General features: G+C 43.5%; 1 pseudogene; it reads right to left on the bottom strand.

The window, feature by feature from the left end:
• The window catches only part of LOC148454031 (stimulated by retinoic acid gene 6 protein-like), a 156,053-nt pseudogene that overhangs the window by 88,663 nt on the left and 39,826 nt on the right, over window positions 1-27,564 (bottom strand).

The following is a 27,564-nucleotide window of genomic DNA, read 5'->3' on the forward strand; positions in this document are numbered from 1 at the left end:
AGAGTCGTAGTTTTTTACACGACTCTTGTTGGCTCCAAGTGGGGTCGTTTATGTTCTCTTATACCCCTTCTAATGTCTGCTGTTTTTTTTTTCCTTTTTATTTTCCTTTTTATCTATGTTACCCTGTTATGTGTTTCTCTTTTCCCCAGCCAGATTTGCAATCCCAGGATTGTTATTTTGATGTTGGTCACTGCACAGTATTTTACACCTTGTCTGTATAGATATGGTTAATTTATTATCAATCAATGCGAAAGGATTGAACTCTCCCCAAAAAAGAAATTTAGCACTGCGGTATTTTTCTAAGGTTAAAGCCCACATTGTTGCGATTCAGGAGACGCATTTTCAGCAGTCTGCCCCTCCAAGATTTTATAACATCAGATTCCCTCATTGCTACACAGCTAATGGGCCTCAAAAGAAAGCAGGAGTAGCCATCCTTATTTCTCAACATTGCGCATTTACACTAACCTCAAAATATGCAGACCCACAGGGAAGGTATCTAATTCTAGTGGGATTACTAGATAATGTTGAGGTTACTATTGTCTCATGTTATGTTCCAAATACAGGGCAATTGGCCTTCTGTAGAAAATTCTGTTTGACTTTACAAAAACACTCTAAGGGAGCATTATTGCTCCTCGGAGACTTTAATATGGTCCTGGATCCAACCATGGATAGATCCCATTCAACAACTTCCCGTTCAAATAGACCACAGGAGTTTTCTAAGGGTTTCCAGCAGCTTTTAGTAGAGCACGGGTTGTTTGATGCCTGGAGAGCAAAACACCCTACAGTAAGAGATTATTCCTTTTATTCGAATGTCCATAGGACGTATTCCCGGATAGACTTGGCCCTATGTGATAGATGGACCTTATCATCTATTAGTAGTATCAATATTCTTCCCATGACTTGGTCAGACCACTCCCCCCTTTTTGTTAAATGGGATATAGGGAATAGGAGAGTAATCCCGGGCCCGTGGAGACTAGGTAATCACCTGTTGACTCAGCCGGAGGCTCATAAAGCAGTTCAGGAGGCTCTTTCTATTTTTCTTAGTACCAATAAGCCGGAAGAAACTTCCATATTTAACTTTTGGTGCTCATTGAAGGCAGTTATTAGAGGTTCAGCAATTCAAGTTGCGGCTCGGCTTAAGAGAGAATATAAACAACAGTATGAGAAAGCGGAAGTTGAGGCAGCGCAAATTGAAGAAGCTCATAAAGCAGACCCCTCTAATAAAATATTATATAAACAACTCCTCAATGCTCGAGAAAGGGTGAATGTCTTCTCACTTAGAGAAGTACAGCGTAATATTGCCAGATTAAATCAAAAGTTCTATGTATTTGGTAATCGAGCAAGTCGACTGTTGGCTAATAAATTACGTGGACGAAGGGCTAGGGGGCAGATACAGAGAATCTACAATCACCATGGGGCTAAAGTATCGGACCCTGTAGAGATAGCTAATGCTTTTGCAACCTATTATGCGCAACTTTATAACCTCAAAGTTGACCCCAATATTGCCCAACCAACGGCAGCCCTTATTGAGCAATTCTTGAGTGGGCTTTCTCTCCCGAAATTGTCTTCTGAGGCTTGTCTGTCCCTTAGCACTCCTTGGACTCTGGAGGAAATAGATGTAGCCATTAGCAAAATGCAATCAGATAAGGCTCCAGGTCCGGACGGCTATTCTGCCAACTTTTACAAAACATTTAAAGCTGAGCTGGCTCCGGTTTTGTTGTCTGTGTTCGGTGAAGCAACGGAATCTAAGCAATTCCCTGAAGAAATGCTGGAGGCACGTATAATTGCCATACCAAAACCCGGCAAAGACCCTAATGCTGTAGCTAATTACCGACCTATTGCTTTGCTGAACACAGATGTCAAGTTGTTTGCCAAAGTGATTGCTAGTCGCCTGTCTCGGCTGTTGCCGGTTCTCATTAAACCGGATCAGGTCGGATTTGTGATGCATAGGCAAGCCCCAGACAATACACGTAGAGTTCTCAATATTATAGAATATTATGACTACCGTAGGGAGCCTTTATTGATCCTATCGCTTGATGCCGAAAAGGCGTTTGACCGCCTGCACTGGGGTTATTTGATGAAGGTTTTACACAGTTTCGGTTTCCAGGGAGGTATTTTAGATTCCATTTCGGCCCTATATACTTGCCCTTCTGCGAAGGTATTTGTAAACGGTTGTCTATCTGACAAATTTGACATAACCAACGGCACACGTCAGGGGTGCCCACTTTCGCCACTCATCTTTGCGCTTGCCATTGAACCTCTGGCGGAGATGATCAGAACCCTCAAATCCATACATGGTCCCTTGCTCGGAGGTTTCTCCCATAAAATAAACTTATTCGCAGATGATATTTTACTGTGTTTACTCCACCCAGAAGAGTCCCTTCCAGCATTGCATGCCATTTTGGATCAATACGCAGCAGTGTCCTTTTACAAACTCAACACAGCAAAGACAGAAGCCCTCCCTCTTAACATCCCAACTGTAATTTTGGAGAAACTACAGGAGACGTATAGATATACATGGAAATCTAGGTCCCTCAAATATCTGGGGGTGCATTTAGCTAGAGACCATGATCTTATTGATTGTAATTTTGGGCCCCTCTTGAAAGCTTATGAAACTTTAACAAAAGAATGGATGCTACATGAGGTGTCCTGGCTAGGAAGGATTGCAGCTGCAAAAATGGTGCTGCTCCCGAAACTAATGTATTTATTTCGGACCATTACTAGACCCCTATCCAAATCCATATGTAACAAATTTTACCAAATACTAACTAAATATATTTGGAAGGGGAATCAACCCAGAATAGCGAGAAATACCCTCTCCCTCTCTAAGGAGACAGGCGGAGTGGCCTTCCCAGACTTGGAGAGATACCATTCAGCATGTATACTTAGCCAGGCAAGGGACTGGTTCATAATAGACTCTCCCAAACCCTGGGTAATTATTGAAAGGGAACTTATGCGCCCCTTTCCCCTTCCTGATCTATTCTGGCTGCCCTCTTCTGAAATCTCCTTCAGACCGGGATTCTGTAAAGCAGTTCAGACTACAATAGTATGTTGGCATACCTGTGTTTCCTTAGATGAAGAGATTTCCCTGCCTTCTCCTAATCTGTCTCTCCGATCAATAGCCAATTTGATCCCTGATATGCACTTAGGTTCCTGGGCGAAGGTGGGCCTCTCTTCTTTGGGGGATGTATTCGCGGGGGAGGATTTGGCTTCTTTTGTGTCCCTTCAAACGCAATTTGGTTTAACGAGGCAGGACTTTCATAAATATTTACAGCTGAGACATTGGTTGCACAGTCACCTCCCTTCTCCACTTAAAAAACCTGCCTTCCCATCACTGCTGCTGACTCGCCTACGATCCTCTAATCACAAAGGTGGTATATCTTGCTGGTATCAGTATCAGATAATGTTAATGTTAAAAAAAAAAGGGAAACTTCCGTGTCGGCTTAAATGGGAGAGGGATCTGGCTGTGAACCTTTCTGATGAGGACTGGAATATTATTTTTCGTTCCAGTTTTACTATATCCAAATGTATCAACCATTCAGAAATGTATTACAAATTACTTCAGAGAGCATATTTTACTCCTGAAAGGCTGCATAAGATCTGGCCCTCTGTCTCGCAATATTGCTGGAGAGGTTGTGGTTTGGTGGGAGACATCTTTCATGTCTTTTGGTCCTGTCCTCTACTTCGCCCCTTGTGGAATGCAGTATTTTTTATGATTAGTAAAATAGTTGGTGTAACTATTCAGGCGGAGCCTCTAGTTGCCTTATTCCACTTCTATCCTGGGGAATTATCACGTGGCGAGAGATATATTATGGGTCATGTGCTGATTGCTACAAAAGCTACAATTGCTCAGGGGTGGAAGACAGCCTCTCTCCCCAACATCACAATCATAGAAAACAAGATCCATAAGCATTTTGTTTTTGAAACAACAGGTGAGAAATACTCCTCCTCCGTCAATTCCATCCATATGAAATGGTTTAAATGGGGAGAATATAGGGAAAAACAAGGCCATTCCACCATTTATAGTGTTCCGGTTGTTCCCGGTGTTCTCTGTTCACCTCACGCAGATCCGGGGCAGCTCCATTAACTGAATATTTAGTATTTTGTCTATATGTGTTGTGAAGTGTTTTATAAAACATTTTTCTTGTCCTAAAAAGTTTAAGTATCAATTATATGTACAAGGACCAAGATCGATTGATTTATATTGTGATATGCTATATGTCTGGCTTACCCCTTTTCCCTTCTTTTTCCTTCTGTATCCCCATTTCTTTGTATTAAACTTTCAATAAAAACTATTATGAAAAAAAAAAAAAAAAAAAAAGACATCATTTCATTGTGTTTATTCTGCATCAGTCATAATCTGACATCTTGTGAGTCAGTTTGAACACCGGCTAGGCTGTTCACGGCAAGGCAATGTGAATTATCAGAGTTTGAACAGGGCATGATAGTTTCCATTTCCGAAGTTGTGCGGACATTCAACATTCCTCATTCTACAGGCTCACGTGTGTACCGGTAATATCTCATGGAAGGCATTACCACCCACAGTGGACATCACAGTGACCGACCACGGATGCTCAATGACCATGGCCAGTGGCGCCTGGCCAGAATTGTCCGTGGTAACATACAAGTGACACTGGCTCAAATCACATCCACTTTCAATGCAAGAGGTACCAGATGTATATCCAGCAGGTCAGTGCAGCATTCTTTAGCTTCCAGGGATATGGGAGCAGAAGATCCACCTGAGTGCCCCTGTTAACAATACGACACCAGACATAGCACCTCACCTTGCCAATTGGACCCTAGAGGACTGGAAACATGTTGTATGGTCTGATGAGTCATGGTTCCATTTGTTTTGGACTGATGGTAGGGTTTGGGTGTAGCACAGACTCCATGAAGCCATGGACCCCAGTTGTCAACAAGGCACAATGGAGGCTGGTGGTGGTTATATAATGGCGTGGGGTGTGTTCATATGGCATGAGTTGGGTCCGCTGGTTTGTCTGAACAGGTTATTGACCAGTAACTGCTACGTTGCATTGCTTGATGAACATTTGCATGTACCCCCACATGATGGAATATTCCAGCAGCATAACGCACCATGTATTTGGTGCCAAGTTGTCCATAATTGGTCCAGGGAGCATTCTGGAGAGTTCCAATGAATGGTGTGGCCACCATGTATGTCCAACATGAACCCAATCGAGCATTTACACCCAAGATCCTACACCTACAAATATCAGGTAGCTATGGGAAGCTATCCAGGTGGCATGGGTCAACATCTCTCCAGAGATCTTTCGTCCTCTTGAGGAATTTATACCACATCAAGATGCTGCACTTCGCCAGGCTAGAGGGGGTCCTACACAATACTAGGCATCTATCCCATGACTTTTGGCACTTCAGTGTACAATCACTATCTCAATTAGAAGCCTCATGTCCACTGTGTGCTAAACAGCAATGTGCCCGGAACTTCAGTCTCATACCCACCAAATACATCTCTAAAACCAGGATAAACCACATTGTGTCCAATGGGACCAAAAGATGCCCCGGAACAGAAAATATGGCAAACTACTGTTCCAACCTCTTTTAACTTCTGTCCTCTCAGTTTCATTACCTTGTGTCTGTGGTGGTTTGGCATTCTCTCCACATTTGTAAAGATGAGAACGCCTTCCCAGTGTTCAGAGATAATGTATACATCAAATTAATTATGTGGGGCTGTTATCTGATGAGTTCAGAGGGTGTTTCAGCCAATAAAACACTTTGTCTTTATGTAGTGAAGTCACAGTGGTTTCATGCTGACATTGTACAGCTTCTACTACATTTCAACTAACGCAGTTCAAGATCACACCTAGAAAGTTGGACAGTACTTCTCTAAAACATGGCCCTTTGCCTATTTAGCACACATCTTAAATTTTATTTTTTTATAGAATGCCCCTCCCAATGTGTTACTTTGCCAATATATATTTGCCATCTAACATTTCGCTGCCCTGTTTTCACACTTGCATTTATCTTATATATCTTGTATGCCCCAGTTTTGGGTCTGCCCTGCTTTTTCTATTATCCAGTGTGAAGCAATATCTCTTTTTTTTTGTCCATGTATCCAAGGGCTGAAAGATTAGACCTCCATGACTCCATTACCAGTGTACATGTAACAGTGAGCACAACTGTACCTGCTATCTTTAAATTAACTGGGCTGTTCATAGTTTGAGTCATCTGCTGGTGTGTACCTATATAACTCTGCAGTATCACCACCTGCACACAGTATGCAGTCATATCTTGGCAAGGTACTAATGATAGGCGTCAAAATCCCGACACCTATCATTAGACTTACGCTGCGAGACCGACACCCAGCATATCGAACAAAGGTAAGGCGGGCAGCAGCAGGGGACAGCTGCAGGGGAGGGTTAGGTTAGGGGCTCCTGGGGGGGACTTAGGGTTAGGCACCCCCCCGGGAGAGTTAGGGTTAGACACCCCTGGGGAGCTTAGGTTTAGGCACACCCCTGGGTTAGATTTAGGAGAAGGGGAGGGGGGATTAGGTTTAGGCACCCCTGGGGCAGAGATTAGAGTAAGGCACTTGGGGGGGTTAGGGTTAGGTACCCCTATAGCAGGGTTAGGGGGGGAAAGGTTAGAGATAGATTAGATACCTTTAGTGTCAGGATCTAGTCCTCTCGAGCTTCCAGCGTCGGTATTACTGTACATCCTGTCCGGCGGGATATCATACCGATCCTCTGCACACATCATTTCCAACAATATAAGGAATAATTAACTTTCTCTGCTTCCACTAAGAAGTAGGGATGAGCGGGTTCGTATCTCGGAGATCCGAACCCACCTGAATTTAGGGGGTCCGAAGCAGATCCGAGTCAGCTCGGGTTTTCCCGCCTGACTAGGATCTGAAAACGAGGCAAAACGTTATCATCCTGATGTCGGATTCTCGCGGGCTTTGGATTCTATAAAGGTCCTGCGATCACTGCCATTTTTCATTCCTGCTGTGGAGAGTGAAGAGTGAGGGAGCTGTGCTGTGCTGCTGTGCATACGGCTGGCTACAGTGTTGCTTAATGTCCATAGGGGCTGGCTGTTATCCATATAGGGGCTGGCTGGCTGTTGTGTGACTGAGGTTGTCCTGTCAATCCATAGAGGCTGGCTGTCTGTTGTCCATATATAGTGGCTGGCTGGCTGTTGTCCTGTCCATAGGGCCTGGCTGTAGTCCATAGGGGCTGCTGTTGTCCATAGAGGGTGGCTGTTCTGATATGTTGTCCAGGGGGTGCTCTGTCCATAAGGGGTGCTTTTCACCCACCCCCAGTATGAAAAAAAACAACAATTTTTTTGTGCACTTGTCAGCAATGTAGGTGTGCAGGTTTGCTGTGCTGCTGTCTGTCAAGGGGCTGCTGCTTCTTTCAGGGGTGCACCCCCAGTGTTAAGAAAAGCAAAAAACTATTTTTCCTGTGCGTGTTAGCCACACTTGTCAGCAATGTACATGTGCAGTGGTGCTCTGCTGCTGTCAGTCAAGGGGCTGTTGCCTCTTTTAGGGGTGCTCTTCACCCCCAGTGTTAAAAATAAATAAAACATTTCTGTGTGTGGTTGTGTGCATTAGCCCCAACTTAACTGCACTATAATTGCTTGGTGACACTGCTGTTAGACCGCAGTGAGTATGGAGGACAGTCACATAACCAGACAGCAGGATCCACATACCAGTCTTGTAGCTGCCGGCAGCAGTCATGATGACCAGTCCAGTGTCACCAAGCTGCTCCCTTCTATCTAGATCCAAGCGCCTGTAATATCCACCACCAACACCATCATCAACATCCTCATTCATGATCGGAAGCAGTCCGGCATCCAATATCATAAGGACTGACTCCTCTCCTATCCGTTGTTCCTCAGAATGATCCTTGAGTGTTACGCCTGCTGCTGCTGCTGTTGCTATGAGTGGATCTTCATCCCAGAAGGGGACCAGGAAGAAAACTACTTTTAGTAGTTCAAGAAGTTCAAACAAACAATTCACTGTCACACAGTCCTTTGATTTGGCAAAAAAGTATGATGGCAAACACCCAGTTGCACAGCGGATTACTGATGCCATAACAGCTATGCTGGTATTAGATGTGTGTCCAGTATCCACCATTAATGCAGTGGGTTTTACACAGTTAATGGAGGTCGTGTGTCCCCGCTACCATGTCCCTTCTAGATTCCACTTGTCTAGAATAGCAATTCCCAATCTGTACAAGGACATTAAAAAACACCTTACTAATGTCCTCTGAAATGCCGTTGTGCCCACTGTCCACTTAACCACAGATATGTGGAAGCTTTTGCCCTTCTGCTCCATGGGACGTTTCTGTCCTCCCTGAGCTCGCCTTAGGGCAAACTAAAGATTACATGACTGTGACAGCCCACTGGGTAGGTATATTGCCTCCAACAGTGCAAACAACAGCAGCAGCTAACTAATGCCAGCTCATTCAGAGGCAGGCTACTCTGTGTATCACTGGTTTCAGTAAGAGGCATAGCACTAAGAATCTCTTAGAAAAACTCAGGGAAATCATTGCAAAATGGCTTACCCCACTTGGACTCTCCTCGGGATTTGTGATTTCTGACAATGCCAGCAATATTGTACGAGCATTACATGTGGTCGAATTTGAACACATCCCATGTTTAGCTCACACATTGAATTTGGTTGTGCAACATTTTTTTAAAAATGACAGGGGCATGCAGGAGATGCTCTCGGTGGCCCGAAAGATTTCTGGACATTTTCGGCATTCAGCAACTGCGTGTCGAAGATTGCAGCACCAGCAAGAACTGTTGAATTTGCCCTGCCATCAGCTGAAGAGGTAGTAACTAGGTGGAATTCTACCCTCTATTTGCTTCAGAAGATGGAGGAGCAGAAAAAGGCCATGCAAGGCTACACTATGGCCTATGACATAGGGAAAAGAGCGGGAATGCACCCTTTGAACTTGCCACACGTGAAGTCAGGGCCTGATTCAGAGCCGGACGCTCTGACCAGAGCGCTTGCTCTGAATCAGGGCCGGCCTACCTAAAATTGCAGTGGCCTCTTGGACGCTCGCATAGCTGTGGGTTACCACCCACAGCTTATACAAGCGTCCATGATGAGCGTCCTTGTGGTAGGGTTTCGTTGCCGCAAGCCCTGGAGTGATTTTGGCTCTATCAGAGCCAAAATCACCCCCACTGACATCACTAGTGATGTCAGTGGGGCCGGACCCAGACGGTAGGCATTCCCATGGGAACGCCTCCGTCTGGGCAGCCACACCCCCGGCATGCCCACCAAAGGGGGCGTGCTGTCACTCACCATCGACAGCACGCCCCCTTTGGTGCGAGACCCCGAGCGATGGCTTCCCCGTCGCTCACCGGGTCTCGTGCATGCGCACGACGGAGCAGCCTCCATCGTGCACATGAGCACTAGGGCACCATCGACCCGCTTGCGAGCATTCAGCGCTCGCGAGTGGGTCAGAATCAGGCCCTTAGTTCAGACACTGCCAGCTTGAGTCAGGTCATTCCCCTAATTAGACTTTTGCAAAAGCAGCTGGAGAGACTGAAGGAGGAGCTGAAACTGAGTGATTCTGCTACATATGTGGGACTTGTAAATCAAGCCCTTCATTCGCTTCTACAGAATCCAAAGGTTGTCAATCTCTTGAAATCAGATCACTATATTTTGGCGACCATACTTGATCCTAGGTTTAAGTCATACCTTGTGTCTTTCTTTCTGATGGACATAAATCTGAAAAGATGCAAAGAGCTGGTAGTGAAAAAATTGTCAGCTCAAGGGTAACGTGACATGGCAGCATCTCCTCCTTCAGTTTCTACAGCTGCCAGGAAAAAAACTACATTTTCCTAAGAGATGGTGATGCGGATCAGTCAGCAAAATCTAATAAAATCTGGTTGGGTCTGAAAGAACTGCCTACAATGAGTGACATGTCTACCCTGACTGTCTGATACGGTCACCATTCAGAGAATGGTGGATGACTATTTTAAGGATAGCATCCAAATAGGCATGTCAGACAATCTGGTTCACTACTGGCAGGAAAAAGAGTCAATTTGGAGTCCCTTACACAAACTGGATTTGCTGTACTTAAGTTACACAGTCTACAATGTGTACGCTGAAAGAGTTTTCAGTGCAGCCAGGAACCTTGTCAGTGATCATCGTAGGAGGTTACTTCCCCAAAATGTGGAAAAGATGATGTTCATCAAGTGAATTACAAATTCCATGAGGAAGACCTTAACCAGCACTTAAGTCCAAAAAATACAGAAGCGTTTGTAATGGTGGATTCCAGCGGGGACAAATTCATATTGTGTGAAGAAGAGGAGGATGCACACGCTGATGGGGATGACGATGATGACATCTAATAATCTAATGTATTGTAAAGCCATTTTGTGTATGGGACCATTGCCACCAATTTCCACTGCGCATTGGCAGCTTGTTTTGTGGGGGGTCCAAACAAACTAATAATTTCAGCCACAAGTGGCAGTCCCTGTTGCTGAAGTGATTGGTTTGTTAAACTGTGAATGTCCTGTTTCATATATACAACATAAGGGTGGGTTGGAGGGCCCAAGGACAATTCCATCTTGCACCTTTTTCCTTTCCATTATGTGCTGGTTGGGGCCTGACATTTTAATGTTATGGTTTATGAATGTCCAGAAATTGTAATGGCCACAAACAGTATCTCCTGCATGCTCCTTTAATTTTTTTAAAAGAAAATTCTGAACCAGTTGCTGCTTGTTGTGTCAACCCGACGGCACAAATCGCACAACAGTGACATTCAGCCAAGGGTGCTCGGCCCTTAAGGCTGTTACACGGCCCAAAGTCCGCACCCTGCTTCACGGCCCAAAAGCCACCTGTCGTCACTCCTCACCAGCCCTCAAGGCTGTAATGGCCGCAACTTGCTAAGAGTTCCAGGCCTCAAGGCTGTTGCAGGACTAATCTTAGCTCTGTATTACCAATTCTTCAGCCAGGGGCTGCACCAATTATCAATTCTTCAGCCAGGGGCTGCACCAATTATCAATATCAAATCTTCTCACTTCAGCCAGTGGCTGCACCAACTATCAAATATCAGTTCTTCAATCTTCAAGGGGTACCCCAACCATCATGTTTGCACAGTCCTGAACTCTATTTATCACTCAGTTTTGAGCCAGCTAGCTGGATGCAACCTTTTGGCCCTTTACTAGATGAAAAAATCAATATTGTGAGATGTGAGGTTGGCAAAATTGACTGGAAAAGAGTGGAAATAGATGTCATTGAGGTTAATAATACTGTAGGAACAAAAAAAAAAAGCCCCATGTTAAGTGATTTTAGCTGTTTTTATGATTTTTTAAGAAAAAATCCAGATCCAAGAATAAAACCAGAATACAAAACAGGGAGGTGAGGTTTTGGCAAAACCAATCCAGATCCAAAACCAAAACATGGGGGTCAGTGCACATCTCTACTAAGAAGTAACAATAATTTACCCAGGTACACATAAAGATAATGAGAGATCATTGCTTAGATTTTTTTAAGCAAAAACGTAACGATCATTTTTCATGAGGTCATAATATAAAAGGGTACATTTGCATCAACAGTCTCTTACCTGTAGCAAACTAATATGTGAAAGACGTATGACACAGTAACTGCACTTGCAAAAAAAGTAGTGAAAAACCAAACACCTAAAAAAATAAAAAAACAGGAAAGCAAATCAATACAAATGAAATGAACAATTATTACATGTAAAGCACTGTGTAATATGTACAGTACAGTCTGAAATGTCATAGGTCTTAATCCTACCATGTACAGCTCTCATATATTAGTCTGCTCCTTCTACTTTGGCGGACTTTATGCATTAAATGAGCAAAAATAACTCTTGCCTTATGTTTAGCATTTCAAGATGCTCCTTAGCACCTGTGCTGAAGTATCTTCATCTTCAAGTGTCAGGTCTTCTGCTTATAACGGCTCCTCACAGATGTGACCAAATACATCAGGTTTGAATGGAATATCACAAATGCTAACTATGCATCTCAGTTAAAATCTGCAGTACACGTACTTGATCTCACTCTGTTAGAATGTATCTAGTAAACATTTTGAACAATTAAAATGAAAAATAAAATTCTACTTAATACGTAATATTGTTGGTGAAATGCAAAGGTAAATATTGCCCGCCAGTGGTCCTTTCTGGAATTAGCCATACATAATAAGAAAATGACTGCATGTGCAGCCTTAAGGTGGCTACACACGGTACGGTGTACCCACTCATGCGACCAACGGTCCGAGGGCCAACATATCGGGCAGTCCCTACACACGGGGCGATCTCACTTCTAAAAACTCTCACTTTAGTAAATTTACCCCTAAGAGTTAAGTGTTATTTTTTTACTATACATTTATTGTTAACTCTATTTAAGAAATTCTACACTTAGGGGTATATTTAGAAGTGGAGATGTTGCCCACTTCCAAAAACTTGCACTCCGTAAATAAAACCCTTAGAGCCTTCTGGTACATTCTCCCTGGTGGTATGGTAACGTCTGACTGAGGGTGGCTTGTCAGAATTGTATATCCAAGCTCACTCACATGTGCTTATGCTTATTTCCTAAGTAATGTAAATCTAGCAACTGGTAATTCAACCAAACATAGAAATTACTTTGTAATGTATACAAGTGATTACCTATAACGTATAAACTAAAATAATTTGAATCTGAAAAGTAGAAGCATGTGCATTCATCATCTGAAAGCAGGAACAGGTCTTAACAAAGCTGGAAATTATCTGGCAGTTTGGCCTGGGCACCAAACATCTAGATGAGGTTGCAAAATCGTCAGTTATCCTGTTACTCTGCGCTCCAGCATAATGGCCACACAGACCAGTGAGTGGTTAGAGTTAGTATACAGTAAGATGATGATCTGCTATTTGGTCTATGTGATCCACTTATTGATGGTTTGTCTGCCTACAAAATCTATTCTAAAAAAATAAATTGTTTAACAAAAATGTTTTTAAAGAACTGCTTACCCACAACGATATCCTTAAACTCCTTAAATGAGGCAACGGATTGGTTGTATCGTTTCCATGGCACTTTAGGTGCCATCAGCACCATTTGTTCTTCCTTCTGCTCAAGCCGTTGTTTAAAAGTGGCAAAAACACGATATTCCAAAATAACACACTGTGGAATAAATTATCATAAAGTTAGAAAATATAGCTGAAATTTGACCATATATATATTTATACCGATCAACCATAACATAAAAACTACTGACAGGTGAAGTGAATAACATTGATTATCTCGTTACAGTGGCATCTGTCAAGGAATGGGATATATTAGGCAGTAAGTGAATTTTCAGTTCTTAAAGTTGATGTACTGTACACAGCAGCTGAAAAGATCTAACTCTCTTCTGGCATAAATTTAAATAGTTTATATATATAGGGCCGTATTGAATTGCCAACGAAAAGTGCCGGACTTTTCACTTGCCGGATTTTGCCGTCCTCGCAAGTTTTACCTCCGGGAAAGTATCGCGCTCGTCACCGCAATTCACCCTATTCAATTGCAAAGGACAGGAGAACGCGTCACGGCGAAACTGAAATCGGCGAAAAGTCCTGTCAGATTTGGTGAAATCAGCCTGACACCCCCCAAAACATGCACTGACATGGGGGATCACTATGGATAACCCCGAATAGACCTGCTGAAGGTATTTGGGATGCTTAAATGCTATCATTTGGTGCTATTTAGCATCTTTGTGGTGAAGAATAGCATTTAGCAGTTTTATTTTTACAAAAATAAGTAGTCCCAGCAAATTTGGAGTACATGAAAATGGGTGAAGCATGCTTAAAATTTGCTTAAATGTGTTTTTAAAAATACCAAAAAACTCACCTTCAGCATGCACCTGCAATCAAAAAAACACCTGGGGCATACTTGGGGGACCCCCCTAAGTCTACTCCGCTAGTTTTTAAGTTTTAAGTTGTCCCCCACCTTTGGACTTTTTTCCCCCAAAACAAAAGTACTTTTTTGGGGTGTTCTAAACTTTTTTTCCCACTTTTTTTGATGTAGTTTACCTTTGGGGGACTGTACCAATGCTGCAGGGGTGTTGTCACAACTTTGCACTCCAAACCCCCAATTCTGCACTTTTTTCCACCTCCTTTCAGAGGCGAATTTTGTCCACTGGTTACAAGGCGCAAGACTTTTCGCAGCGGCGGAAACTCTTTGCACTTGAATACGGGGAAAAGTTCTTGCCTGGTGAAATAACGTCACCGGTGAGAACTTTTCGCCGGCAATTGAATATGGCCCATAGTTGGAATGAGCTCACTCACTTGGTTGTATGTTTTTGCACATTCTTCTTTTTTTCGGCAGCAGCATCTCCACACTTTCAGGTTTTATTGGGAGCGCTACTATTCATCAGTTCTTTCTTTCATTTTCTTAAAGTTGATGTGTTGGAAGCAGGAAAAATGGGACAAGTGTAAGGACCTGAGCAACTTTGTCAAAAGCCAAATTGTGATGGCTAGATGACTGGTCAGAGCATCTCCAAAACGACAAGTCTTGTGGGGTGTTCCCAGTAAGCAGTGGTAAGTACCTACTAAAAGTAGTCCAAGGAAGGACATCCGTTGAACCGGCAACAGCGTCATGGGCGCCCAAAGCTCATTGATGTGCGTGGGTAATGAAGGCTAGCACATCTGGTCCAATGCCACAGAAGAGCTACTGTAGCATAAACTGCTGAAAAAAATGCTGGCTATGATAGAAAGGTGTCAGCACACACAGTGCATCACTGCTTGCTGCATATGGGGCTGTGTAGTTGCTGACCGGTCAGAGTGCCCATGCTGACTCATGTCTCCTGCCGAAAGCGCCTACATTGGGTACGTAAGAATTAGAATTAGACCATGGCGCAATGGAAGAAGGTGGCCTGGTCTATTAAGTCACATTATGTTTTACATCATGTAGATGTCCGGGTGCATTTGCATCGTTTACCTGGGAAAGAGATGGTACCAGGATGCACTATAGGAAGGAGGCAATCAGGGGAGGTAGCGTGATGCTTTGGGCAATGTTCTGCTGGGAAACCTTGAGTCCTGGTATTCATGTGGATATTACTTTGATACTTACCACCTACCCTAACATTGCTGAAAACCACATACACCCCTTCATGGCTATGGTATTCACTGATGGAAGTGGCCTCTTTCAGCAGGATAATGTACCCCGACACACTGAAAAACCTGTTTAGGAATGGTTTGAGGAACATGACTAAGATTTCAAAGAGTCGACTAAAAATTCCCCAAATCTCAATCCGTTTGAGCATCTGTGTGATTTGCTGAGTCATGGAGGCCCCACCTCGCAATTTACAGGACTTAAAGAAACTGCTGCTAATTTCTCTGTAACGTCTCTGTGCCAGAAACCACAGGACACCTCCAGAGGTCTTGTGGAGTTCTTGACTCAACAGGTCAGAGCTATTTTGGCAGGATGAGGGAAACTTACACAATATTAGTGGTGTAGGGCCAAGCGGTTTTAATGTTATGGCTGATGGAGTTGTGTGTCATGTATATATATATATATATATATATATATATATATATATACAAATCCGGAAAAGAGAGGGCACACTTGTCAAGCAAGATACTTAGAAAATAATGCTGACAAGCATAAGTCATTTTTAATGCTTTAAAAGGCAAGACATATCTTCATCACCACCCAGTGAGGGAATGTTTTAACTCTTTGCACATATTGGAGTAATGTCAGTCAGGTAGTGGCATTGCTGACAAAATGCATTAGCACTCCAGCTAATAAGGTAATACAGTGTCCATCATTATGTTAAGATAAGTCTTAAAGATACTTATTCAGTCTCAGTCTGTCGACCTCGGTCCCTTTGATACTGGACCGTTAAAGACCTGCAGCATAACAGCATGGTATTTCCACCTGCGCAATCCAGAGTAAACTAAATGAAACACTCACCCCAGGCCATCCTAAATGCGCGCTCCTTGATGCAATCAATCTACATGTGTGCCGCCGGATGTACTCTGCATGCGTCCCAACCAGATGACACTGGAGCTCCCGCTCTTCCGGGGGCATCTGATGACGTCATACGTTCCACCAGTGTGTTCCACTGCCCAGCCGTGTAGAACACAGCTGCTTCACTATATCCACACTGCCCCGATAAATGCCTGGCACATGCGCACTATATGGCAACCAGGACCTCAGGTTTACTCACTTAACCCCTCAATGTATAGGGGTAACCTCAATGAAATAAAGACCACTGGGGTAAAATAACTATCTGCCCAGGCGCACATCCCCTGTGTCCTTGAGATGAGTGTTTCTAAACAAGGTGCCAAATCTAACTATAAATCTGAACTTACATTACTCAAAAAAAAATGTCACTATAAACATAAAACACCTATGTGACAATAATTCAAGAAATACACAAAATGTGACAAAAATAGAAAAAAATTATATAAAAAAAAACTATAAATAAACACTGAACCTTAAATCATGAACTGTTACACTTGACTCACAAGAAACACCTAAAATTTATATTCTCATTTAACTCTCTCGGGGCAATTGTGTCCAAATTAAATATCCAGCGTGCCTCTCTTTGCAATAACAATTTATTGTGGTCACCACCCCTATCAGGCTTAGGGACATGATCAATCAAGATGAATTTCAATGATTTCACCTGATGTCTGTATTCCAAAAAATGATGTGCGACAGGTTTGTCACTCTGTCCGTCTTGTAAGGCTTGCCTAATAGAGCACCTGTGGTTCGCCATCCATTCAGGGAAACTTCTAGACGTTTTCCCAATATAATAAAGTCTGCACAGGCACATCAGGGCATAAATAACGTATGAGGACGTACAGGAAAGCCAATACTTTATGCCCAACTTTACACCTGTGTGGGGGTGGGCAAACTCCTTGTCAGCTATCATCCCCCCACAAGTGGTGCAGCCAAGGCAGCAGTAACATCCAACCTTTCTCCTGGTCAACCATGATGAACCACCTTCTCTTTTAAAATTTTTAGTTGGACTCATCAGGAGCTGTTTTAAGTTTGGCCCCCTCTGGAAGGCAACAAGTGGAGATCTCCTCAGGTTTTTTAGGTTGGGATCACTGTCTACAATCAGCCAATGTTTCTTGATTGCTTGTGCAAAAGTTGGTGCTGGGTGGTGACAATTAGGCGTCCCTCAGTTCTCTCACCTTTATTAGGTGAAGTTCTTCTACAGATATTCCTGGCTCTTTTCAGGCATCTGGCCACCACTCTGTTGGACTATGCCCTTTCAATAAAATGTGCAGCCATTTCTCCCAACTGAACATCAGTATTCTCTCCAAGTGTATTGTTGCGAATCACGAGAACAAACTGCGAGAGAGGTAACCCCTCTTTTAATGCCTTGGGATGGTGACTAGTCGCATGCAAAAGGGTATTCCGATCAGTGGACTTGCGAAAAAGAGTCCTACCTAAAGAGTGTCCTTGTCTAAAAATAGACACATCTAAAAACTATACTAGTGCTTTCAACCCTACTGGTGAATCCAATGGGTGTATCAAGTGTATCAAGCTCATCCACCATCATTTGAAAAGATTCACTGGTGTCCCGCCACAAAATAAGGTTGTCATCTATAAATCTAAAATAGTGCAGAATGCTGGGACCGAATTTGGGATAAATATGTGTACGTTCATATTGTGTCATATACAAATTGGTGTACTCAGGCTCCAAATTCAAACCCATTGCGGTCCCAGCATTCTGCACATAATACGAATCACAATATTGAAAGTGGTTTTTGACCAAAACACACTCAATAACATCGCAAATGAACTCAACTGGTGGACCAGCAAAATCAGTGGTAACTAGAATAACTCTTACCGCCTGAATCCCACAATGGTGGGGAATCACGGTATACAAGGACATTACGTCCATTGTCACCAACACTACATTCATTGGTGCCTCTACTAATGCTTGTCATTTTTGTAGGAGGTGTGGTGTATATTTGATGTAACTCTCACTCTGTACCATCACTGGTTGTAGTATTATGTCAATAAACTGTGCAAGTGGTTGCAGAACCGAGTTACAAGCTGACACTATTGGGCGGTCCGGTGGTGATGTTAAGGACTTATGGATCTTTGGTATGCTGTAAAAGATAGAATAGGCCAGATGGTCTACCATCAGTAACCTGACCATGTTCTCAACCAACCACCCATGGGACAATCCCATATTCAATAGACTGTCAACTTTGGTCTTTATGGAATCCATTGGATTTTGTCATACTTGCTGATATGTGGCCACATCTGCCAATTGTGTTCTAATGTCAGCATCATACTGATCCCAGTACAACACTACCGCCGCTCCGCCCTTATAAGCCACCCGGATAACAATATCATCATTCCTCCTCAAAGACTCAATTGTAGCACTTTGCTGTATAGTCAAATTGTGATATACACGATGTTCTTTATTCGTGGATTTGTAGTCATGCTCTACCATATGCAAAAAGGTCTTTATACTTGCATTAGAAGAGGAGGGGTCGAAATTGCTGGGATGTTTAGGCAATTTCAATTGATCCCCATCTACTCTCGAGGCCATGTCTTGAAAATGTTCTATTATACTTAGTTTCCTCCCCATTTTGTATAAATCCACCTCAAAATCAAAGTCACTACCCTTATACGTCAGGACAAATGTCAGTCCTAGGGTCAACACCGATTCCTCAGCTTGTGTAAGAACATGATTTGAGAGGTTAAAGACACTGTCTCTTACCACCTGCGTCTTCCTCTTTTTGTTCCTCCTCCTCGTTCGTGACCTCTTCCTCCCCTGGGTTCTAGATCTTGTGGAATATCCCCAGTTCCCCTAAAAAAAACAACTAGGGTCCCTAGGGGGGAGTTAACTATTGCTTTCTCTGTGACCTTTTGGTCAAAGCAGATATTTCTAAAAAATCACCTGATGTGACCCCCTCAACACTTTTTGTCAAACAAAAAGAAGGGGTGTTTTAAATGCACGTGTGTCACATGTAGATATCTGCTAACAGGTGATTCGTTTCACCACCCCCTATCAGGGAAAAAGTATTTCATGCAACACTCCCTAAATTGTAACAGCACATTTGTAGTGTACCAGATTGTATGCCCTTGTGGGCTATCATATATAGGGAAAACTCATCATAAGTTTAAGGAGCGGATGGTGATGCATTGCTATAAATATTAGAACAGCTTTGAATAACAACAATAGCGAATTCCCAGTAGTCCTACATTTTGTAGAGATGACACATACATTAGCCAGCTTACGATATAGAATGATTAACCACGTCTCACCACCCTTAAGAGGAGGTGATAGGGGACGTTTGTTGCTTCAATGTGAGGCCCGGGAGATTCACATATTGAGGGTAATTGCACCCCGTGGCTTGAATGATGGTTTGTCACTATCGTGCTTCTAATCTCTTACCCAGACATATTCCATGAGAGTTTATCTTTGAGGTTATTTTGGGGAACTTTATCTGAGAATTATTATACTGATAAATGTAATTGCTTTGATATTTAAAATGTCTCTGTAGACTATGCAATATTTTTTTAATATATACCCATTGTTACTAATTCCCTGCTTTAGACTTTAACTATGTGCAGGCTGTGTTCATGTCGTGCTTTTTTGTGTGTATTCATTTGTTTATATACGTTTTCAGCACCATGTTTATATTGTTTCCATGGTGATGGGTCTCTGCTAGTCACATGGGCGTCGCGATGAAGTCATTGACCTAGGAGGCTGAATGGATGTGTGGTTCTGTCTCCGGCATGGTCTCACATAGGGGCAGAGGCGTCACTTACCTCTGTGACACCCAGTGTGGCAGGACGGAAATGCTTTGCGCGCCTTTGACGTGCTCAAAAGGGGGTGTGGCTTTGTGAAATGGGGCGTGTCTTCATCTGCGAAGCCACGCCCCCTATGTGTGCCGATTCGGGAGGCGTTAATGTCTACCATTCTCGGCACACAGTAGGCTTCCCCAGCGCTCCTGCAGCTGCTGGGGCAGCCCACAATCTCTCCCCTTCCTCTCTCCATGTCACGGTGACACCATCTGATGGGGTGACACCAAAATAGCAGAGCAGCTCTGCTATTTTGGTGTCACCCCTTGGATGGTGTAACCCAGTGTGGCCCGCACCCCCTAAGTGACGCCCCTGTCTTTAAAAGGTAAGCTGTATTTTCTGTTCTCTTTTACATCCTGAAGATAGTGCTAATAAAGGCACTGAAACGTTGATGGCAATTACTTAAATGCGTGGATTGACTTTTTATCAGACGAGTGCCGCACCTTTTTATTGAATATATATATATATCTATATCGATATAGATATAGATATATATATATATCTATATCATATCAAGCAAATGAAAATGCTTTGTACAACTTTGGTCTTTGGTCTAAGAAGCAGACCCTGAACTGTATACATTTTATTTTATAGGCCTAAATGTAATAGAGGGAGAGATTTGCCAAGTGCAGATATTTTTGTAATTTAGCAGGAAGATTTAAAGCGCCGATTTTGTACAATGCAAAACCAACCTGTAACTTACAATGTATAGGCAGAACAGTGACAGGACAGTAGTACCAATCATTCTGCTGGGAAACTTAAAACATGGATCCCAGGTATATATTTTTCTTTCAAACCAAGACTTCTGCACCCTGTAATAAAGATATACATTGTTAAGTATGTAAAATTGAAAATTAAATTTTTTTTAAAGCAAACTGAGCTGCCATTGCGCAAAACTTGTCCATTCCCTCACTTGTTATGGAAACCTTGTGAAACCCTTAAGGCCCCCATACACCTGAACGATTTCGGGCCGATTACCCGATTTTCAACCAATCATAACATGAATCTTGTGAAAATCGTGTCTTTTTTTTAGTAACATACTATCCAAAGCGCGCTCCTGCAGCTCCTAGAATCGTATCTTATGATCAGATGTGCAGTACATATGGTCCATCTGATTGTGTGCATATCGTGACGTTTATTTTGTTCATGCGATCCATCGTGTGGCATTTCAAGTAATTTCAATGACTGTTTCCCATGAGCCTGTGAGACTGAAAGGATCGATATTACGACAGATCCTGTGCTTCGAAAGACAACAAACATGCTGCCAGGACTGCCACGGAGCTCCGGGGAATCATAGGGAAAACGTATGATTAATCTGATCTTATGCTGGTCGTGTAGGTGTATGTGCCCTATTACTCTTAGTCAACCTCCTCTCCTCTGATTAAGAGGAATCCTTTGCATATATATGTAATGAAAGGGGACAGGGCTCCTCCCCTTCATTGGGGCTCCTCCCCTGCACCTTGTTGCTGTCAATGCCAAAGCCCATCCCAACCTTAATGAATCCTCCGCTGATGCTGTTGTTTAGATATCTACTTTCTGCTAATTGTGTGGCCACAACCCCTCTCTTAATATCTGGTAATCCTGATGATTTTAATGTATGTCATTCTAATTGCATTATATGCTTGCTGATGTATTGTGCTTTCCTTCCCCTATACCACCTCACTCTATCTTTTCTTCTATATTCAAAACTCTTTTTGTTTTTAAACCTCAATAAAAATCTATTTATGATAAAAAAAATGGTTTCAGAAACTCAAGATATCAGTACTGGTAGAGCCCAGGGGTGAATTGGGAATTAAAAATTGTCCTGAAAAAAAAGTTTGGAAGGGGCCTCATGTAGGTGAGAATAAATAAAATGTAGGTGGGTTAGCAAACCATATGACCTAGGCACAATACAGTACAATACAATGCAATACAAAGAGCATCTACATGAGAGAGAGCAACCATATGACTCAATTTATATGAACAGCATCCAGTTATCACCATACCGTACAGAGATCAACCATGTGAATGCCAAACAGTATAGATGGCATCGCAGTGACCACAATACAGTAAAATGCATCCCCGTGTTTGCCATACAGTACTGTTAGCATTCCATTGTGTGTCATATGGTATAATGAGTATCCCTATGTCTGCTATGCAGCATCCCAGTGACCCTAATACAGTACAGACAGCATGTCGCTGACTGCCATACAGTATAAACACATTTCATGGAGTGCTATACAATACAGACATCATCCCAGTGACTACTATATAGTACATACAACATCCCAATGATATTTATATAGTACAGCTAATTATAAGAACAACATCATCATTGTTTATGCATAAAGCACCACACATTTTATTTTTTTTTAGAGAAAGTTGCAGTTCATACATAGGACAAGATGAGGACTTGAATCAATAAGTATAGAGGGCCCTGTCATGTGACACTTTTAGAGGGGAGAGCAATGTGAGATATTAGGAATCCTGTTAGGGGGCAGTGTCAAGTAGGGTGGAAAAGGCTATCGTGATGTGTTGCTATTTGACAGAAGGTAAAGAATTGACAGAGTATGGTGGCATACCCATGACTCTAACAGATGGGTTAGAGGTATGCCGCAGGAAGTGAGTGGTGGTGTGAAAAATGTGAACAGAGTGTGGGGTCCTGGTTAGGAGTAGAGCGAAAGACAAGAGGCTCAGAGGGTAGATTAAGTGACAGATGGATAGGTAGTGGAGGTGGTGCATGGAGCAGAGCATAGTCATGTTGGGGTTGCTGATAGGAGTGAGAATGGGAGTGAGGAGGTGGATTGCTAGGTCGACAGAAAATAACGGATAAATGCCTTTATCTTTAAGGCAATGAATGATGGTAGAGTAGGTGACCGCAGATTCCACCAGTAGTAGTCTTGGGTCAGCTACAGCTACAAAGGCTGCATTCATCAGATGCTGTCAGATCCAGGGGAGGATGTAGGCTTCTGGCCATGGGCTGTGATGCAGGTCTCTGCATAAAGGGTGTGCTGCAATGTAGGGATGGCCATTGATCATCATGATTTGCCACCGATGGCCGATAGTTTTGTATTGATGGTGGAGATCCAATGGTTCTCCGCCATTCTGTCAGCGATGGTTTGGGGTTTTAATTCCAGATGCAGGAAGGATGGAGCTTAGCCCCACCCCCATGTCATGCCACTAAGCCCCGCCACTGAACTTGATCTGCCTACGGCTTGCCATGCCCTACCGCAGGGACAGCCATTGATAGGTGCAAACTATTGATTGTTCTCTGTCAATGGTTTCATTTCATACCATTGATATTGACTGCTGATGGCACCATCGATGGTTAATGACTGATGGCCATCACTACTGCAATGACAGGCAGACTGCTTGTCTGTCTAACGTGTTCCTTCAGATCCGTCCCCATTAGGATGGGGCTGGCCCTGGTGAGTTCAGAAAGCAGATTCACACAGCAACAAAGCTCCACTCTCTTCCTCCCTCCCTCCACCTTCCACCCAATGGCAGCTATAAAATATAAAAATAATAAAAAAAAATCATCACTTGACCAAAAGGGCAAATCCCGGCGAATCCTATAGCTTTTCCGACTCTAGCAGTGCTGAATAACAGCTCACTCACTAATACTGTATTCCTCACAGCTGTTTCTACCATTATCAAACATATAGCAATGAAAGGAGGTCAGTCCTGATACTGATAGAAAGGTATGAAACTACAGAAGTACATCAGCACCCTACATAGCACATTTGTGATATATAAAGTTAAATGTGCAAGGCCATGCACAGTGTAAGATTTTGGACATATTATGAGAATGCCATATGAATACTTTCTTCCTGTACTGGACTCGATTGCAAAGATTGAGCAGCTCACTTCATTAAAGGAGACTCAATACATTGCAGGGCTGTTTGGGTTCTGGAGAATCTTTTTATTTAAGACTTAAGATGTATATATATACACTAGTGGAGGTGATTGAAAATTTGCATAATTAAGCCCCTTCCCTTTGCGGCAAAGTGCCACGATTGGCTCAAATTTAAATAGGGGGTGGGGGGCTAAATGATGTGAATCATGAAGAATAGCATAAAAAAGCCCCGCCCCTTTTCGGCAAAGTGCCACGATTGGCTCAAAATTAAATAGGGGGTGGGGCTAAATGACGTGAATCATGAAGAATAGCACAATTAAGCCCCGCCCCCTGCACGGAGACCCACGATCGCCGCAGAAATTCTCCCCATTCTGCCCACTTCACTAGGAAATGGGCAGAATGCGGGAGAAGTGCCTAACCTTCCGGGGGTTTGGGGAGTTACCCGAAAAATCGGGAGCCTCCCGCAAATTCCGGGAGTGTAGGCATGTATGGTTTATGCTCACCCAGAAAACGGTTTAAATAGTCCAGACAAGCCTTTATTTCTCAAGCCCCCCCATTACCTCCCCAAAACACTGACTACCTGTTACTCACTTTGCAAAAGAATACTCGGTGCATGCATTGTGCATTGTAAAATAATGCATAGCTCTGCAACTAATGGTGGGTACACACCTAAGCGATATATCTGCAGATCGAGTGATATATCTGCAGATGATGGTCATTCATACACACTGAACAACCATCATCTGCATGCTGCAGCAGGTCCCGGTGGCATGTCCCGGCAGGCGGGGGACGTGTCCCGCCCCTTTCCCCGAGGCTGCAGACATATCTGTCCATCGGACAAGAAAATTCACAGGTAATAAGCGCTAGTGCTACAAATTTATCCTCATATGATCAATATTACTAAAACTCTGTTGAATTAACTCATCAAAATCATGAAAACTAGGAAGGTGAATATAGAAGCGCTGACCAAAAAGAGCACAAATGTGGAAATAAAACACATATATTTTAATAAATATTATAATAATCTCTGTAGGAGATATGACCACTGTGTATTTACAGCTAAAAAAAGTCAATACTTAGCACCAGTGACCTGAACACAATATCAATATAACATCAAATAATCACATACATTGAAAATACCATAAAATCCCTAAATCTGCAGAGTCACAGTTCACAGTCCAATAAGGGTCTAAAATGGAAATCCAAAATTTGTATAGGCAATCAACCCTAATGGGTACCGTTGATATCCCTCTGCAGGGTTAGGAGGCTGGTTATGTATAGAGAAAGATACGTTTTTGTATCCAGAAAAAACTTAGTAACACCAATGTGGTGAACACCACCAGTCCTCATCCGATAATGTGCTTTGAGGGATGAAAATGAGACCATACAGCGCCCTGTACGCAGCTACCGTCCACAGTACTGTCTAGTGTTGTCTGGCCATGCACAGCTCTCTGAAATAGTTCCACAAACTGAGTACTCACTTGGTGCAGCGCTGCACTCGCAATGGGAAACTGTAAGGGCTCACGTGTCTCTGCGGGCTGATTGCACCGCTGCCCCGTCCTGTCTCTCCGTCCCCTCCTCATGCAGTGGTCCTCACCATGCCTGGGACCGTGTGTCCTGCGTGTGTAGCGTCACACTGGTGTATTGACAAATGACAACAGGACAGCCGATGTCCGGGCACGTGACTGCCGATGTGTTGGTGTGTCACGTAGCTGAGGAGTCCCAGGGAATCCCACGAATGGAGACGGTAGAGCTGGTGGGTCAGAGCTAGGCTTCCTGCCAAAGCAGCACTCATGCATGCGAATGAGGGAGTGTGTCTTGATGCCTTCTCAGCCGTATGAAGCAGGCTGTTTCCTCAGAAGTAACACCCCCTGTGTTAGATGTCCATTTATACTTGGTCAGACCAATCTGAAATGATCTCATTAATGAGACCAAAGGTTACTGTTAACCCCTCATAACCTATTTCATAGGTTGTAGCTATAATGGTAATATATTTCCTGATTCTTACATATGAGGTAAGTAAAATCACCATGGCACAGCATACTAAAAAATATATATATATATATATATATATATATATATATCCTGACACAGTCAGGTTAGGGGGTCCCTCTCCTGGGTAGAGGACGCCTTCCTTTCACACACAGCAGCTGGGAAACAGTACGCCAGACTGGATTCGGGTACAAGCTGGTCGGCGCCAGTCTTTATTGTACAATGTCAGAAATAACATAAAGAAAACAAACATAAATCCTAGCCCTGTCGGGGCACTAACTTCACAAGTGACTTCCCTCACTACAAGAACCTGGCAGGGCCTAATGCCCTCGCCAGCAACAAAGGCACAGCACAGCACTTACAAGTAGGTTTTCAAGTGTCTCTGAGCAAACTCCCTGCCTGCTCTCCCAGGTGAGACACTCAACCCTAAACACACAAGGCTTATATTGGCCACTCTCAGGTGGGAACCCTAACAAGCCTGTTACCAGGCTGCGAGAACCAAAACCCGGAGTGGCTGTGGGTGGAGCCCTCCCTCTCCTCTCACCCACAACCCCCAGGTCCCAAACCGGCTTTTCAAAAAGCCGAGACTCAAGCCTGCTACACTGCAGACTTTCTCCTGGGGGTTTAGAACACATAAGACAGGAATCTGGGACAAATGTACCTGCCACAGACCACTTTACCAGTGATCCTATCACATATCCCCCCCCTTTGTTTCGACCTGTGGGGTGGAACAACTGAAGCCCCCAAACAATGAACGCGTGACAACGCGTCTGCATTGGCCAGCTGGCTTCCTGGCCTGTGTTCCACTGCAAATTTAAAAGTTTGTAACGCCAAGAACCATCTCGTAATTCTCGCATTACTGTCCTTATTTTCGGACATCAACTTCAAAGGGGCATGGTCAGTGATCAATTTGAACTTTCTTCCAACCAAGTAGTACCTGAGAGCCTCTAACGCCCACTTTATGGCCAACGCCTCCTTCTCCACTGTGGCATAGTTTCTCTCATGTACATTCAACTTTCTGCTAACATAGAAAATAGGGTGTTCCTCACCCTCCTTGTTCTGGGACAGGACCGCTTCTATACCTACTTCTGATGCATCGGTTTGCACTATGAATTCCCTTTCAAAATTAGGAGTCATCAGGACTGGTTGGGAACACAACGCTACTTTCAACTCCTGAAAAGCTTTCTCTGCCTCAGGACTCCATTCTACCATGACTTTTTGTTTGCCTTTGGTCAGGTCAGTCAGTGGGACTGCCATGGTGGCAAAGTTGGGTATAAACCTCCTGTAGTACCCCGTAATTCCCAAGAAGGCTCTCACCTGCTTCTTATTCAGAGGCCGTGGCCAGTTTTGTATGGCATCAACTTTATTGAGCTGAGGCTTTATCAGGCCTCTGCCAATGGTGTATCCCAGATATTTTACTTCCTCCATGCCTAGACAACACTTTTTTGGGTTGGCTGTCAAACCTGCCTTATAGATGGAGTCCAACACTGCTTGTACCCTGGGTAAGTGAGACTGCCAATCAGGACTATGAACGACCACGTCATCCAGATAAGCAGCCGCATACTGTCTATGGGGCCTTAGAATCCTGTCCATCATTCTTTGGAAGGTAGCAGGTGCCCCATGTAGCCCGAAGGGCAACATCTTGTACTGAAACAAGCCCTCTGGCGCTGAAAAAGCTGTCTTTTGTTTGGCGCTCTCGGTTAACGGTACTTGCCAATACCCTTTGGTTAGGTCAAGAGTGGTTAAATACCTTGCCATCCCTAGTCTCTCAATCAGTTCATCCACTCTTGGCATCGGGTAGGCATCGAATTTTGAAACACTGTTCAACTTTCGGAAGTCATTGCAGAAACGCACACTCCCGTCGGCTTTGGAATCAACACAATGGGACTTGACCATTCACTATGTGATTCTTCAATAACCCCTAACTCTAGCATATTTTTAATTTCTTTCGACACCGATTCTCTTTGTGCTTCTGGTAACCTATAGGGCTT

This window comes from Taudactylus pleione, unplaced genomic scaffold (genome assembly GCF_031769625.1).
Source record: "Taudactylus pleione unplaced genomic scaffold, aTauple2 ptg001032l, whole genome shotgun sequence".
In the NCBI taxonomy this organism is placed as follows: Eukaryota; Metazoa; Chordata; class Amphibia; order Anura; family Myobatrachidae; genus Taudactylus; species Taudactylus pleione.